This window comes from Thamnophis sirtalis, unplaced genomic scaffold (assembly GCF_051295495.1).
Source record: "Thamnophis sirtalis isolate CommonGarterSnake01/CBP01778 unplaced genomic scaffold, rThaSir2_p1.2 scaffold_4, whole genome shotgun sequence".
Taxonomy (NCBI): domain Eukaryota; kingdom Metazoa; phylum Chordata; class Lepidosauria; order Squamata; family Natricidae; genus Thamnophis; species Thamnophis sirtalis.
In genome coordinates this window covers 123256978-123272433 of record NW_028261384.1, presented here as the reverse complement: position 1 = coordinate 123272433, position 15456 = coordinate 123256978, and positions in this window count along the sequence as shown.

Genomic DNA, 15456 nt, shown 5'->3' with positions numbered 1-15456 from the left:
TGGAAAGTAGGGTAGTGGGGTGGGGAGGGGAGGGAATGGGAATTTTGCAGTTTCCTTCCCCTGCTATGCCCACAAAGCCACGCCCACAGAACCGGTGTATGTCTATGAGCATCTGTCGGTATTCAGATCTCCCGCTCACTAATCAAACTTGTTTATTAATCGATCGCTACAGGTGATCTTCGACTTACAACAGTTCACTTAGTGACCGTTCAAAGTTGCAACAGCACTGAAAAAAGTGACTTATGACTCAGGACAGCCTGACTCAGGCTGACAGTCACCTAGGGTGAATAAAAACTCCATTTAAGTGTCACATACAGGTAGTCCTCAACTTACAACAGTTCACTTAGTGACCGTTCAAAGTTACAACGGCAGCAAAAAAAACCATTATGACCATTTTCACACTTACGACCTTCATAGCCTCCCCTTGATCATATGATCAAAATTCAGATGCCTGGTAACTCGTTCACACTTACAACTCCCTTAATAAATATTTCACTTAACAACAGAGATTCTGGGCTCTGTTATGATTGTTAAGTCGAGGATTACCTGCTGCCTGGCTCATCTTACGGCACTGTAGAGGTTTGTGGTGAGAAGGAATCAGAGGAAAGCTGGATGGGGAAATAGAAAGAATTAAAGAGACCTGCAGGGAGAAAGGGGAAGGCGGGGTAGCTTGCCTCGTTCTTCCATCTCCATCTCAAAATGCACAGCAAAATAGGAAGTTTGGGACCAGAATTGGCAGAAATGCAAAAATTAAGTACAGTTAGTCCTCGAGTTACAACAGTTTAATTAAGTGACCGTTCAAAGTTACAACGGCAAAACAATTAAGAATTTTCTTGGAATGACGGAAAAACTTCCTAGCAGCGAAGACATTAACCAGTGGAAAGGCTTCAGAGGTTGTTGGGGCGTCATCAATGGAGGTTTTAAGAAGAGGCCGGACAGTCACTTGTCTGAAATGGCATGGGGCAGTGAGGGCAAACCTAAGGCATGTGTGCCACAAGTAGAACGCAGAGCCTTCTCTGCGGGCATGAGAGCTGTTGCCCCAGCTCAGTTCCACCGACCATGCGGGTGCACCTCCTTCCAGCCAGGTGATTTTTTTTGGGTCTCTGATGCACATGCGTGGGGGGTGGGGTGCATGCAGGAGACACATGGCCATGCATGGGGCAGGGGGAGCACGCACACATGCGTGGAGGTAGGGGGAACGTAAGGAGGTGCAGCGCTCTCCCCTCACACAAACACACGGCCTGCTTTTGGTCCCAGGAGGCTGCAGGGAAGCCTACTAGGCCCAAAATGGGGCAGGAGGGGTTTGCACGCGATTGCACAGCAGGGCAGGGCACATGGGGAGAGGGGGGGGGTCCTACACGCATGCCACTCCATTCCATTCTAGTGAGATATGACCATTTTTCAAATGTACGATTATTTCAGCATCCCTGTGGTCACATGGTCACATGGGCAACTGACTCAGATTTATGACGGTTGCAGTGTCCTGAGGTCATGTGACAAGCAAATGAATGGGGGAAGCCAGATTCACCTAACAACCAGGTTACTAATTTAACAACTGCAACGATTCACTTAAACAAACATGGCAAGGAAAGTCGTGAAGTGGGACAAAAACTCACTTAAGAAATGTCTCACTTAGCAACATACGTTTCGGACTCAATTGTGGTCGCAAGTCGAGGACTACCTGTATACTTGTTTCAAGACAGCAAAGGACCGATCGCCTTTCTGAAGGTTTTATGTTTTTAAATGACTTCCCTGTCATCAAAGCCAAGCCAAAGGTTTCAGGGTGTAACCATCCTATAGGTTTGATTAGTTATCTGTCTGCTGGGTGATTTATACCTGGAAGACTCTTCGGACGCAGAACGGATATCGCCTTATTTCAATCCAGGACGTGAACAGCAAACAGTAACAGAGTTGGAAGGTACCTTGGAGGTCATCTAGTCTAACCCCCTGCTCACGCAGGAGACGTGCAGTAGGGATTCGAACCGCAAAACTGCTGACCTTTCTGATCGACAAGCTCAGTGTTTTAGCCACTGAGCCATCTAGTTAGACTCAGATTTCAATTTTTTTTCAATTGAATATCAATTTCAATTGTTGAAAATGGATTTCAGGGTTTCAGATTTCAATTTGTGGGAATCTCAACTTCTCTAGGATTCGTGAGAGTTGAAAGGCAGCTGGCAGATGCCAGGCTTGGGGGCGGGAGGGGGCGGGAGGGGAGAGGCAGATTCTGAAGTGCTGCTTCCTGGTTCTGTCATCTCCAACCCCTACCTCACTTCCCTGCAGAGCATTTATAATGACGGTTTGCCTGTCGCTGGGAACGCATCTTGGGTGCCTATAGTAACACCGTGTCCTTTCCACTGAGTCATAGGGAACCCGAGGGGTAGTCGAAGCCAAGGATATTCAGGCCAACCAGAGCAAGTTTCATTGGCACACTAGTAGACTTGTGTCCCTGGGTACGTGCGGCTGTGTGCATGGTTGCTCAATTATGTTCTGTTTGAGGAGAGCGATCCTGCTTGTAGACAGATAGATCACTGCTGCATGAAGGAATGCAGCACTGCTCCCTGCTGGATGAAAGAATTATCTCAGCCCACTGGGGCTATTACGCAAGCAAGTTTGGAAATTACTTTTGAAGAAAATTCAACGGGTACATGTCTGGGAATACATGGGAGCACGATGCAGGGGGGGGGCGGGGGGGGAGGAAAAGGCCAGGAAATTGATGGAGGAAAGTTTTAATCAATCGTGTGCCCTGGCCTTTAAAAAAAGCAGTTGGTAAGAAAATTGAGAGCATTGATAAGTAGAATTTTTTGGCAGGAGAAGCTAATGGGAAAAGAGGCTCAGAGTAAGTGGGAGTTAAGGGGAGACACTAAATATGATTTATGACACTTCCGGTGAGGAACGGAAATGAAGACAAAAGCCAGCATTGGCCAAGGTTTCATCTAGAATACTGCGCCCAGTTCTGGATACCACACTAAACAATTCAGACGGTGGAATAGTTTCAAAGAATAGTATGTGCTCCTGCTACCAAACTGGTAGTAAAGAAAAGTGGGTACCATTACTGTGTGTTGGGTATGTCTAGTTTAATGAAAAGAAGGATTAGGGGAGAAACGATAGAAGTGTTCTAATATCTCAGGGGCTGTCACAAAGAAGAAGGAGTCAAGCTATTCTCCAAAGCACCTGAGGGTAGGACAAGAAGCAATGGGTGAAAACTAATCAAGGTGAGAAGCAACCTAGAACTGAGGAGAAATTGCCTGACAATTATAACAATTAATCAGTGGAACAACTTGCCTCCAGAAGTTGTAAAAGCTCCAACACTGGAAGTTTTTAAGAAGATGTTGGATAACCATTTGTCTGAAATGGTATAGGGTTTCCTGCCTAAGCAGGGAGGTGAACTAGAAGACCTCCAAGGTCCCTTCCAACTCTGTTATTCTATTCTATTCTACTCTCATAAAAAACGCTAAATTGCTCAAACATGTTTCCTTTCTTGTCTTGCGCTGTATGGACAGTGAAAGCATGTTCTCCATCCTCCCTACAGCCGGCTTTCTATTGCATGTGGGTAAGATCTCTGACCACAAAGATGGAAACCATCATGCCAGTGGTGGGTTCTGGATCCCATTTGGTATTTGGTATTTATTAATGCTTATAGGCCGCCCTTTTCCCTGAGGGGACTCAGGGCGGCTTACATAAAATAAAGGGGGGGGGGGTATACAAACAATAGACACAACAATACATAGAAGTAAAATAGTAGGCAACATTCATTCATCATTCGGGTGTTATCTTTGTCCCCAGGCCTGACGGGCTAGCCAGGTCTTAAGGGCTGTGCGGAAGGTCTGGACGGTGGTGAGGGTACGAATCTCCACGGGGAGATCGTTCCAAAGGGTCGGAGCTACTACTGAAAAGGCTCTCCTCCGTGTAGTTGCCAGTCGGCACTGACTGGCAGATGGAACTCGGAGGAGGCCTAATCTATGTGATCTTATTGGTCGCAGGGAGGTAATTGGCAGGAGGCGATCTCTCAAGTACGCAGACCCACTACCATGAAGGGTTTTATGGGTGATAAGTAGCACCTTGAAGCGCACCCGGAGGTCAACAGGTAGCCAGCGCAGCTCGCGGAGGATAGGTGTTATGTGGGTGAACCGAGGTGCACCCACAATCACTCGCGCGGCTGCGTTCTGGACTAGCTGAAGTCGCCAGATGCTCTTCAAGGGCAGCCCCATGTAGGGGCAGCCAAGGGCACGTTGGGGCAGCACGTTGGGGCAGCCAAGGGCAGCCCCATGTAGAGCACATTGCAATCGGTATGGTGTGACAGGGCATAGCATCCACCATGTGCATGCGTGCTGCACGCATATGTATACCCACCTCTCGCAATGTTCCAGCTGCTCGGTGGAGCGTCGCACAGGCACCATACACTCTGTGCGCCTGCGCAAATGGCCTGGTTGGGTCAAATGGTTCCACCACAATACCGCGAAGCCCTTATCCGCGGAGACATAAGTGCGAGTGCTAATCCGCGCCGTCCAAATCGCTAAAGCAAATGCGACCTTACCGCACTGACATAAGGGCGGAGGGCAAATCTGCGCTTTCTGAAGCACTCAGCCTAACCTAACCCTAAACCTAACCCTAAACCTAACCCTAAACCTAATCCTAACCCTTACCTTAATTTAAATCGGCTTTCTGCTGCCGCGCTGTTTTAAAGCGCCCTTCTGTCGCTGCGCTGTTGTCGCGGCGGTGATGACGCCCGGTGATGATGTCGCAGCTTTAGCGATGCGGTTTTATCACCGCTATTTTGACGAGCACAATTTTGTCGTGCCACGGAGATGAAGACCCAAGGGAGGAATTTGGAAGTAAGTTAAAAAAAACTAAAACAAATAAGAATTGAAATATTAAAGCGGGCAAGAGATAATGGATAAAGGAAATGTTTTATAACATAAGATTGGCTTTACTAGGAGCTAGAATAGAGGCAGACACAAGAAATAGTGGGAATATTATTATGCATATTTTAATATATTAAAAGTAATAGATATATAAAGGCTAGATCAGTGATGGTGAAACTTGGTGAAAGGGAGAGCGTGTTACGTATGTGCATTAGCCAGCTGCACAACCCAGAAAAGGAGCTGCAAAGGGGGCATGCACGCGCATGTATATGCTGGAAAATGAACTTTTGGTTTGCAGCACAAACATGCGCACCAGCCACCTTGTCTTCCGGTTACTGGCATGCATGCGCACATGGCAATCAGCTGGCTGGCGCATATGTCCACGCTGGAAAACATACTTTTCCAGCACTGCCACGTGCACGAAAGCCAGCCAGTCATCGTAGGTGCATGCAAGCCACAAACCTGGAAGAGGAACTGGTGACACCGCATGTATCAGGCGAACCGGCTCCATGTGCCACTTTGGGCACGCATGCTATAGGTTCATCATCATGGGACTAGATGTTGAAAGATGGTGACACTGTACGTTCTAATGACCCAGTTATTGTTATTAGAATGGGAGACTAAAATGTTGAACATTTAAATAATGACAGCTTATATTTTAATGCAAATATGTAGAAGAATATTATTACAATTACATAACTATGATTTAAATAACAAATAATAGTATATACGTGGCTGGTTGCCAAGCATCCATATTTTGATCACGTGACGTGGGGATGCTGCAACAGGTCGTAAATCATTTTTTCAGCGCCATTTTAACTCTGAACTCTGAGCATCATCAAAGGAATGATTGTAATATGAGGACTACCTGTGCTTAATTCAACCAGATGAAAAACTTGTTTTAGGACTGAGGATATTTTTACACAGCTTTGGAGGAACGTAAAACTCTTGTATTTAAAAGTGGTCATTTTCCTTTTGGATAAGAGATGGATGTTGAGGGCATTTTGACCCCATCATAGCAGTACTACAAAATAGGAGACAGGATGCAGACCTAAAATAACTACACAACACAATGGTTAAAAAAAACCCACCATCATTTGTTTGGTGGGGAAATGTTTGAATGTCTTGAGTGGGAAAAAATCTTGACATGTTCCAGACTTCTGGCACAAATTCACTAACACAGATCCCATAATGGTGACCTTTTTTTTCTGCATATAGGAAAGTGAAATCTTAGCCAAAAATGATTCAACGCATAAGAGCAAATTTGCATAAAGGAAATGTGCATAAATTAAGGCAAACCTGTAACTGATATTTTTATTCTGCTTTTCAATTCCTTATAAAATCGGACTGATGTTATCTTTTAAAGATTCTAACCCTGCAAAATATCTGAGGCCCATCCAAGCCATACTGCTTATATAATATGTGTTTTAGAACCCAATTTGGAGAATCATATCAGAATTACTCTAAAGGTCCTGAAACAAACGTATTGCTCCCAAACTCAACTGCCCACACATAATGACCAAGACCTCTGAGAAATCCAGAAACAAACTGTGGGATTCCTACTAAGGTTCTAACATTTGTCTGAAATGTATAGGGTTTCCTGAGCAGAAGGCTGGACTAGAAGACCTCCAAGGTCCCTTCCAACTCTGTTATTCTATTCTATTCTATTCCATCCCTTCCCATTCCATTCTAGCCCACTAAGAAAATTGCCCATAATTATTTTCTTACTTTTCACATCATTGAAAACACCAGCACGTACCTTTTACCAAGTCCCTCCACTTGTCTATGAAGCTTATTCTTCTCAACATTGATTAGAAACAGATCTTAATCTGGGGCTTAATTAAAAACCATCTACATGTGTGATGTGAGCATAAGAGAGTCTCTTTGGATATCTAAAGATTGAATCATGGCAACCAGACCAAACTTTGTTAATCTGAGATGTTTCGTTGCTCATCCAAGCAACTTCATCTAATTAACTAACTTATTTTGCTCTGACTGATAAAGTTGCTTGGATGAGCAACAAAATGTCTCAGAATAACAACATTTGGTCCAGTTGCCATGTCTTAACTTTCAGACACCTTTGGCCTGGATGATGGAGTCTTCATTGATATGTCTCTTTGGATAATATTTTCAGTAACAAGGAAAATATTTAGCAATAGCACTTGGACTTACACACCACTTCACAGTGCTTTACAGGCCTCTCTAAGCAGTTTGCAAAGTCGGCATATTGCCACCAACAATCTGGGTCCTCATTTTACCCACCTTGGAAGGATAGAAGACTGAGTCAGCCTTGAGCCTGGTGAGATTTGATCTGCCAAATTGCAGGCAGCAGGCAGTCAACAGAAGTAGCCTGCAGTACTGCACTCTAACCACTCCGCCATCACGGCTCATGAATTTCATGAATGTTTTTAGTTTCTTTGATTAAGAAGCAGAGTCTTTGTGTGGAATGTGAAGTTGTGGTTTAGGGTAGCTGAGAATGAGAACTGTAGAGAAAGTTGAATTCTAGTTAACTCCAAAACTCATTACAATGTGGGAAGCACACCCCTTGAATAGTCACTTAGTCTTTAAAAAATATCATGCTAAGAATATTATGGGATAATGTGAACTGTTACAGGCTGTTGGGCCTGCTCACTAGATGCTGGATGACAATGAAGAACACAATCAAAACTCAGTATGTTAGAACTGTATATAAAGTGATTTCTCTCTTTTCTAAGGGTCTTCCCAACATTTATCTGTGAGAGACTTATCTTTTTACGTATGCATAAATAAAATATATTAATCTGCCTTTCCAGCTCTGATGCTATTTTGGCAAGGGAGACATCAGGCTAAGAACCTTACCATGATTTGACTTACATGTAAAGCAGGTGCTCCCTCATGGAAAGATGACTCTTTTTCTTCCTTTTACAGGTGAACATCCTTGTTTCTACCTTGCCTTCTTTCTGATCTTGATTGCTTTGATTTCTTCTTTCTGCAGATTTCCAATTTGGGATTCTTTCTAATAAGGGCATGACATTATTCGTTGTATGCAGGAGCTGCAATTTAAAACAAAAGGAATCTATAAATAAAGTAACATCCACAATGAAAATTAAGTTTTTATGTCCTCCAAGCTGGGAGGACAAGCAGGTATAACCACCTTGAGACACCTTTGCAAGCAAATGCACAGAGGTTCTTAGGCCAGGACATTCAAAGGCCTAACCTCAATATGTGTTTCACTTGGAGATTTTATGATTTCTCTTGGAATGTTACATTTCCAGTCTAAGTGGTATAGCCCTGGAATTTCTGAGCGGTCTCCTATCTAGATTTGACATTGCTTAACAAAAGAAAAATCAGTCCAGAACAACAGAATAATAGAGTTGGAAGGTACCTTGGAGGTCTACTAGTCCAATCCCTGTAGTTTTGAGATGTGTTTAAGTATATATCCAAATTTTCTAGCAAGAGGCTTAACTTAATCTATATACAGTATATGAGGGCTATAATGGGGATCAGGTAGGTGGCCTTCTCTATAGGGATACCAGCTATCCAAATTAGTTCCAAATTTTCAGGACTTCTGCTTTCTTTATGGGGTCTTTGCAGGAATTTTTTTTTAAAAAGAAAGGAGCTCAAGATGGAAAAAAAATCAGTAGGGCAGGTTGTCCCAAAGGTGCTTTTTCAGAAGCCAACTGGACTTCCTTATTTTTTTCTTTTGAAGACATTTCATTTCTCATCCAAGAAGCTTCTTCAGTTCTGACAGCAGAGTGGGGAATGGAAGGATTTGTATTCCTTGCAGACAGCTAGTCATATGCATCCTTTTAGAGGGCTGTTGAAGCACTTGGAAGTTTACCTGTGTCCTCGGGGTCATCTGAGTAGTTGCCTCTAATTCCTGTAGTCTGCAATTTTTCCTCTGGAAATCCATTCCTACTCCCACACCATTCAAAGGGTGTTCCTCCCAAATTGAATAGCTAAACGTCTGTAGAGATTCTCAGTCATCCAGGTCATGGTTGTCCCAAAGGTGTTTTTTCAGGAGGCAACTGGACTTCCTTGTTTTTCTTTTGAAGACATTTCACTTCTCATCCAAGAAGCTTCTTCAGCTCTGACAGGATAGAGGGGAATGGAAGGATTTATATTCCTTGCAGACAGCAGGTCATTTGCATCCTTTTAAAGGGTCCTTGAAGTAGGGCAGATTATTTATGAATAATAAGCTGTTATCTGCTGTGATCTGCTCTGCTCCGTTGCGCTCCATCGACCCAGATAGAAGATAGTTCTCTAGCAGGCAAATTCCAGCCACCTGCTCTGATCCTTCCCCAATCCTACTGATCGCTGGGTTAGAATTCACCTCTAAGCTGCCAGGTTCCAGGTGCTAATTCTCAAAAACTGAGTCTCGGGATTGCTGGCAACCTTCCAGCCCAGAGCCAAATTTTACTGAAGTAGGTCTTAGAACGAAATGTGCTTTTCCTTGGGAATGAAGCCCATCGGATGCCATAATAGCAACAACGCAATCCGGATGTCACATCTCTTATTGTTGATTGTCCTCGACTTACGACAACTGAAACCACAAACTTTTTGTCGCTAAGCAAGGCAACTCTTAAGCACATTTAGTCCCATTTTATGACCTTTGTTGCCACAATTGATGATTAAATCACTGCAGTCGTTAAGTGACTCATGCTATTGTTAAGAGGATCTGATTTCCCCTATTGAGTTTGCTTGTCAGAAGTCAGTTGTGAAAGTCACATGACACTGCAACCGTCATCACTAGATGCCAGTTGCCAAGCATCCAAATTTGGATCAAAAGGCCAAGGGGATGCTGCAATGAGTGTGAAAAACAGTCACACACCCCTTTTTTCAATGTCGTCATAACTTCAAATGGTCACTAAACAAATGGTTGTTGTAAGTCAAAGACTACCTGCATATACTGAGAAGTAGTGTTGAATTAGACTTTGCAGGCAGCACGTGGTAAGCAAGCTCTTCAGTGACTTACAAACTGGGTCATAAGAAATCTTCACTCTAAAACGTATAGAGCTGAAGAAGCTTCTTGGATGAGAAGTGAAACATCTTCAAAGAAAAACTAGAAAGTCCAGTTGCATCTTGAGAAAAGCACTTGTGGCACAACCATGACCTGGATCAGGGGTCTGCAACCTGTGGCTCTGGAACCGCATGTGGCTCTTTCGTCCCTCTGCTGTGGCTCCCTGTCGCTCAAAATATGTATTACAACTGCCAATGTGCGATACCGACCGACACGCGATTTATTGGGGTTTTCGACCCATCTTTTTTTTGGAGTTGAAAATGTTTTCGTTGCATGCAGAAATAAAAGTTAGTTTTCTCTATAGCAGTTCATTGATTTCATAAATGCAACACACTATAATTATACATAGCATAAAGATTTTAAAAAAAATACATGCAGTGCTATCTTTATTTTAGATGTCAAAAGGGTTTTGTGGCTTCTGGTGCTTTCTTTTCTGTGGGAGACGGGTTCAAATGGCTCTTTGAGTGTTTTGAGTTGCCAACTCCGGACCTGGATGAATGAGAATCTCCACAGACATCTAAAAAGTATAATTTTCTATCTGGGCTTTTCTAGGCTGGGGAGGGGGGCGTTGTTAAAAGATGAGTCATGATTTATGCTTGTTTGTTTGCCAGAAGTCCACATCTTGAGATTATCTCGGTCATCATGTTTGGCAGGACAGCCACACTGCTGCAACAAATTTTTTTAAACACGTCTGGAATTGCCAGAATCATTTCCTGAAAATTTCCTGCAGCAGCAGCAGCTCAGACCAGACACCAAAAAATGCCCAGCTCATGCAGAGGGATTGCAGTCAAACGCCCAGAAGAGGTTTCCTGGGTTTATATAACAGAAATTAGTTTTCAGCAGCAGGTTAGGAGATCTGCGGTAGAGTAAAGGTGGAGTGACATGCATATCAATACGCCCAAGAGCAAAATTAGGAGGAAGGAATGTCACCAGGATAGGATTGGAGGGCAGGTGTCCCCAGCTGTACGCTGCAGAACGAGGGATCTCCAAATGCAGCACCAGCTGGCTTACCACCTTTTGAAATAAGAAACATCAAGATCCATTTGAAATTCAAGCCTAAAATAATGTAACTACACCATCGAGATGAGGACAAGCTACCATGCTGTCTTAAGATCCCCCCGGGCAGCTTGGCACTCACTCACACTGATGAATGTGGATACCAATCACTTTATTTAGAAAGAGGAAAAGGACCGTTCAGGGTTTCTGAATGAAGTGCCATCGAGTTGACTGGGATCACACATCAAGCGAAGCAACAATACAGTGTATTAGTCTAATGTTCTGCATGAATTCAGAACCCCATGGTGTGAAGTTTCCAAAAGATGACCTAATTAATTTACGAGCCTCGAGACAAAGTTCAAAAGAAATCAATTCATTTATTAGGATCAACATTTTGGCATGTTCTTCTGCGGAGCTGAAACTGATTTCCATTTTATGGCATCTGAACTTTACCCCTGTATCCCCTCCCTTCTGTCTATATCACAAATCACATCCACCAACAAGGTGCTGTGGCAGGCTATGAACGTGCGCATTTCACATGCTAACTGTAGAAATATGAGACTTGACTCTGGCCAAAGGTATGCAGGGCATTCTCCTCCCTTTTCTCTCTTTTTTTATGTCAACTTGATAATAGTAATGGAAACGCTTTACAAGTTGACACATGGTTTATAAATCATGGCTTAACAGGCACTCAAATGTATGTTATTTATTTTTTACAGAATGTGGTTAAACCATTGTGGCTTTTCCCAGACTTTTGGGATACAACTAGTATATAGGATATAATCAGGGATGGGATCCTACCTGTTTGACAACCAGTTCACTGCACACACGGGCACAGTTTATCAAAAACTCACCTTTAGCATTACTGCTGGTGAGGAAAACAGTTGGGTCATGGCAATCCACATGCTGATCAGCTGGGCTTCAGAAAAGGGAATATAGGTAAGCATAGCACAGGGGCAGGTGGGCGGGCCCACTTCAAAGTCAGAGTGAACAGGCTCGCTCCCAGCTGTTACTTGGAACTACTGGTTTGCTCCCAGCTGATAGTCGGAGCTACCGGTTTGCTCCCAGCTGATAGTCGGAGCTACTGGTTTGCTCCCAGCTGATAGTCGGAGCTACTGGTTTGCTCCCAGCTGATAGTCGGTGCTATCGGTTTGTTCTCAGCTGATAGTTGGAGCTACAAGTTTGCTCCCAACTGTTAGTCAGAGCTACCGGTTTGCTCCCAGCTGATAGTCGGAGCTACTGGTTTGCTTCCAGCTGATAGTCGGAGCTACCGGTTTGTTCCCAGTTGTTAGTCGGAGCTATCTATTCGCCAGAATTAGTCCAAACTGGTCCAAACCCACCCCTGGATATAATTAAGACAGGATTATTGGCTTTCTTACAAAATGGTTGCCCTGCCAGGTGTTAAGCAGCAACATTCCTTGGCAAGTAGGTAAAATGCTAAAGATATCCCTGCCAATAGTTCAGGATGTTCTCTAGGCTTACCTATTTTCTGTGTAAATGAGCCACTTCTAAGCCACATTCTGATCTTCAGACATCCACATTTTTGTTCAAGAGCCTCTGGAACCAACCTAGGGCCCCAGAGATAGTCTGAAAAATAAAAACAAGGAGCATTCCCCTCTTTGTAGTTTCTTATTTATTACTTTTATAATCAAAACCCTCTAAAACACCAGAAGGGCAGAGGAGGAGGGGTGTGGGTGGCAGGGGAGGTGGGGATAATCACGGTTGATATGATTAACCACTAGGTTTTTATTTCCCACGAACCACAGGTTGGAATACAACAGCACCACACTCCACACCGTGGGGATGGTATTATTCCCATTAAACTAGATCTGTGAAAGAGTGCAGTGTTTCAAGCAGACTTGACTTTCTTTCGGGCTGCTGACAATGGAGCAGATTCGGGATGCACTTTGAACATTTCAGTCCTAAACATTAAGAGTGTGGAGCGATCTTATTCTCTCATGCAGTGTTGTTGTCAGACTTCGCTAACATACCTGCAGCTTACTTGGATGCCAACTTCCCTGTATTGTGGATGTCTGAGTGTCTAAGACAATAACCTTAGCGCATCACCACAAGTAAGTTGTTCCTGCTGTGTCATAATATTCGGTAACCTGCCCGGTAAAGCACAGCGCCCTTGCTTCCCTTCTAGCCCCCTCCCTCTCCCACCTTGGCTGTAGGGCTCCATTCATCCCTGCTCCCACCATGCAGCTTCCCAACCTCCTGAGTCACTCGCTGCGCTATTGACACAGACCGCAGGCAAGCCGCCAGCAAAGGGACTGGCCTGACGCAGCCAAACTTCCTTCAGCCCTCCTAGCAACCAAGCTTGAAAACCTTCACCTGTGAAGCAGCTAAATTAAATAAATTAATAACAGAAACTCAAACCTGGATGTTAATTCTTCCTCTCTTATCTCTTCTCCCCTCCCCCAGCCCTTAATATTAATAAAAGGATCTCAGCTCTAATCCTTCAGAGGTAGTACTTTCCAAATCTCTTCTTCTTTACAGCATCTGTTTGGGGGGGGGGGGAAATAGAGGGAGGGAGAGTGAGTGAGTGAGAGAGATGCTGGGGGAGAGAGCAGTTATACACTGGAGAATGATGATGTCTTTGCAAATCTCTATTTATATAAACAGAATATAAAGAGGCAGGACATCAGCTAAATTGCTTCAGATTTCAGAGAGGAATGCTTATAAACTGACCACACATACACACACACATATGCTTCTAGATCTTGCCAATTCCACCTGCAGCTCTTGATTGCAGACAACTATTTTGAGCCTTTGCCTAAAATCAAATTGCTTGGCATTGGCATGTATCATATACCACCAAGCAAACCTGCCTTTGGATCTCACTCTACCAGCAGATAATTAATTAATGGAATGTTATATTTGGGGACGGCAGGCCGATAGAGTTTCTTTCTTAGCTGTTAAAAATAGGTTTTTTAAAAAAGCTTTGAATTATTCATGTGACTTTCCGTGCAGTTTGGTTGCTTTGTATTTTTAAAAAATTAATAAGACTCCAATCCGAGCTCTGGCTAAACTGCTCAGAGAAGCCTTCCTTCAGAGGAGCATGATCAAAATCGACTAATAAAATAAATAAAAAATAGTCTTTGTGAGAATATTAGAAGATACCTGCTGAAATCAAATCTAGTGTTGTGGCCTGCCAGCAGCCAGCAGCCAGCAGAGCTGGTAGCAGATTCAGACAGTGAGAAGGTTGGGGAGGAACATGGGCCAGTCTTGAAGTCTGGGGAAGGCTCTGATGAGGGCTCTGTGTGGATGGCAGAGAGGGGGCCAGAGCCGTATGCCAGTTATCAGCTGCCTTCAAAGTCAGACATCAGTGAGGCAAATGAACAGCTGGAGCCTGTTCCCAGTGTGCACATGCACAGAGTTGCCAGACGAAGGGAACAGCTAAAGAACAGGGGTCGACTTGGGAGTAAGACCACAGGTGGACGATAAATGGCCCCTCCCAAAGAAAATAAAAGAGGAGTGAAAGGGGAGTGGAGTTTACAGGAGACAACTAGTTCACTTCATTGGTTCGTGACTCGCTGAGACTCTTTATTATTTATTTATTTATTTATTTATTTGGAGTTTTTATATGCCGCCCAATCCCGAAGGACTCTGGGCGGCTTACAAGAAATATAAAAAAACACATAATGACAAAACAATTTAAAACAACAGACACCCCTCATACATTCATTCTAGTCGGGACTGGACCTCAACAGTGAGGTCAACAGCCCCAGGCCTGCCGGAACAGCCTAGTTTTTACGGCTTTCCTGAAGGCCATCAGAGTGGGAATGATCTGGATTTCCGGGGGGAGCTGGTTCCAAAGAGTTGGAGCAGCCATCGAGAAGGCACTCCTCCGAGGGCCCGCCAGCCGACATTGTTTGGCCAACGGCATCTGAAGGAGGCCCAATCTATGGGATCTTACTGGCCGCTGGGAGGTATGTGTCAGGAGGCGGTCTCGAAGGTATCCTGGCCCTAAGCCATGTAGGGCTTTAAAGGTAATAACCAACACCTTGAATTGAGTCCGGAGACCAATAGGTAGCCAGTACAGCTCACGGAGGATAGGTGTAACATGGGTGTACCTCGGCACACCCAATATCGCCCGCGCGGCCACATTCTGAACTAACTGCAGTCTCCGAACGCTTTTCAGGGGTAGCCCCATGTAGAGCGCGTTACAATAATCCAGCCTCAAGGTGACAAGGGCATGAGTGACCGTTAGAAGTGCCTCCCAGTCCAAATAGGGCCGCAATTGATGCACCAGACGAACTTGGGCAAAGGCCCCCCTGGTCACAGCCGACAGATGATGTTCCAATTTCAGCTGCGAATCCAAGAGGACTCCCAAATTGCGAGCCCTCTCTGAGGGGCGTAAATTTTCTCCCCCCAGGGTTAAGGATGGACTGTCCGAACAGTCCTTCGGGGGCAACATCCAAAGCCACTCAGTCTTTGTCAAGTCTCTTTGCAGATATCAGCCTGTCAGCTCACCAAGCCAGATAAGGTCTGTGACTGTAAATTCTCCCTTGAAAGACTTTGCTGGATGTGAGTGAGCAGAATTCACAGTAAATTAATAAAAGGATTTTTTACAGAGACAAGGAGTTTGCTTCCCGA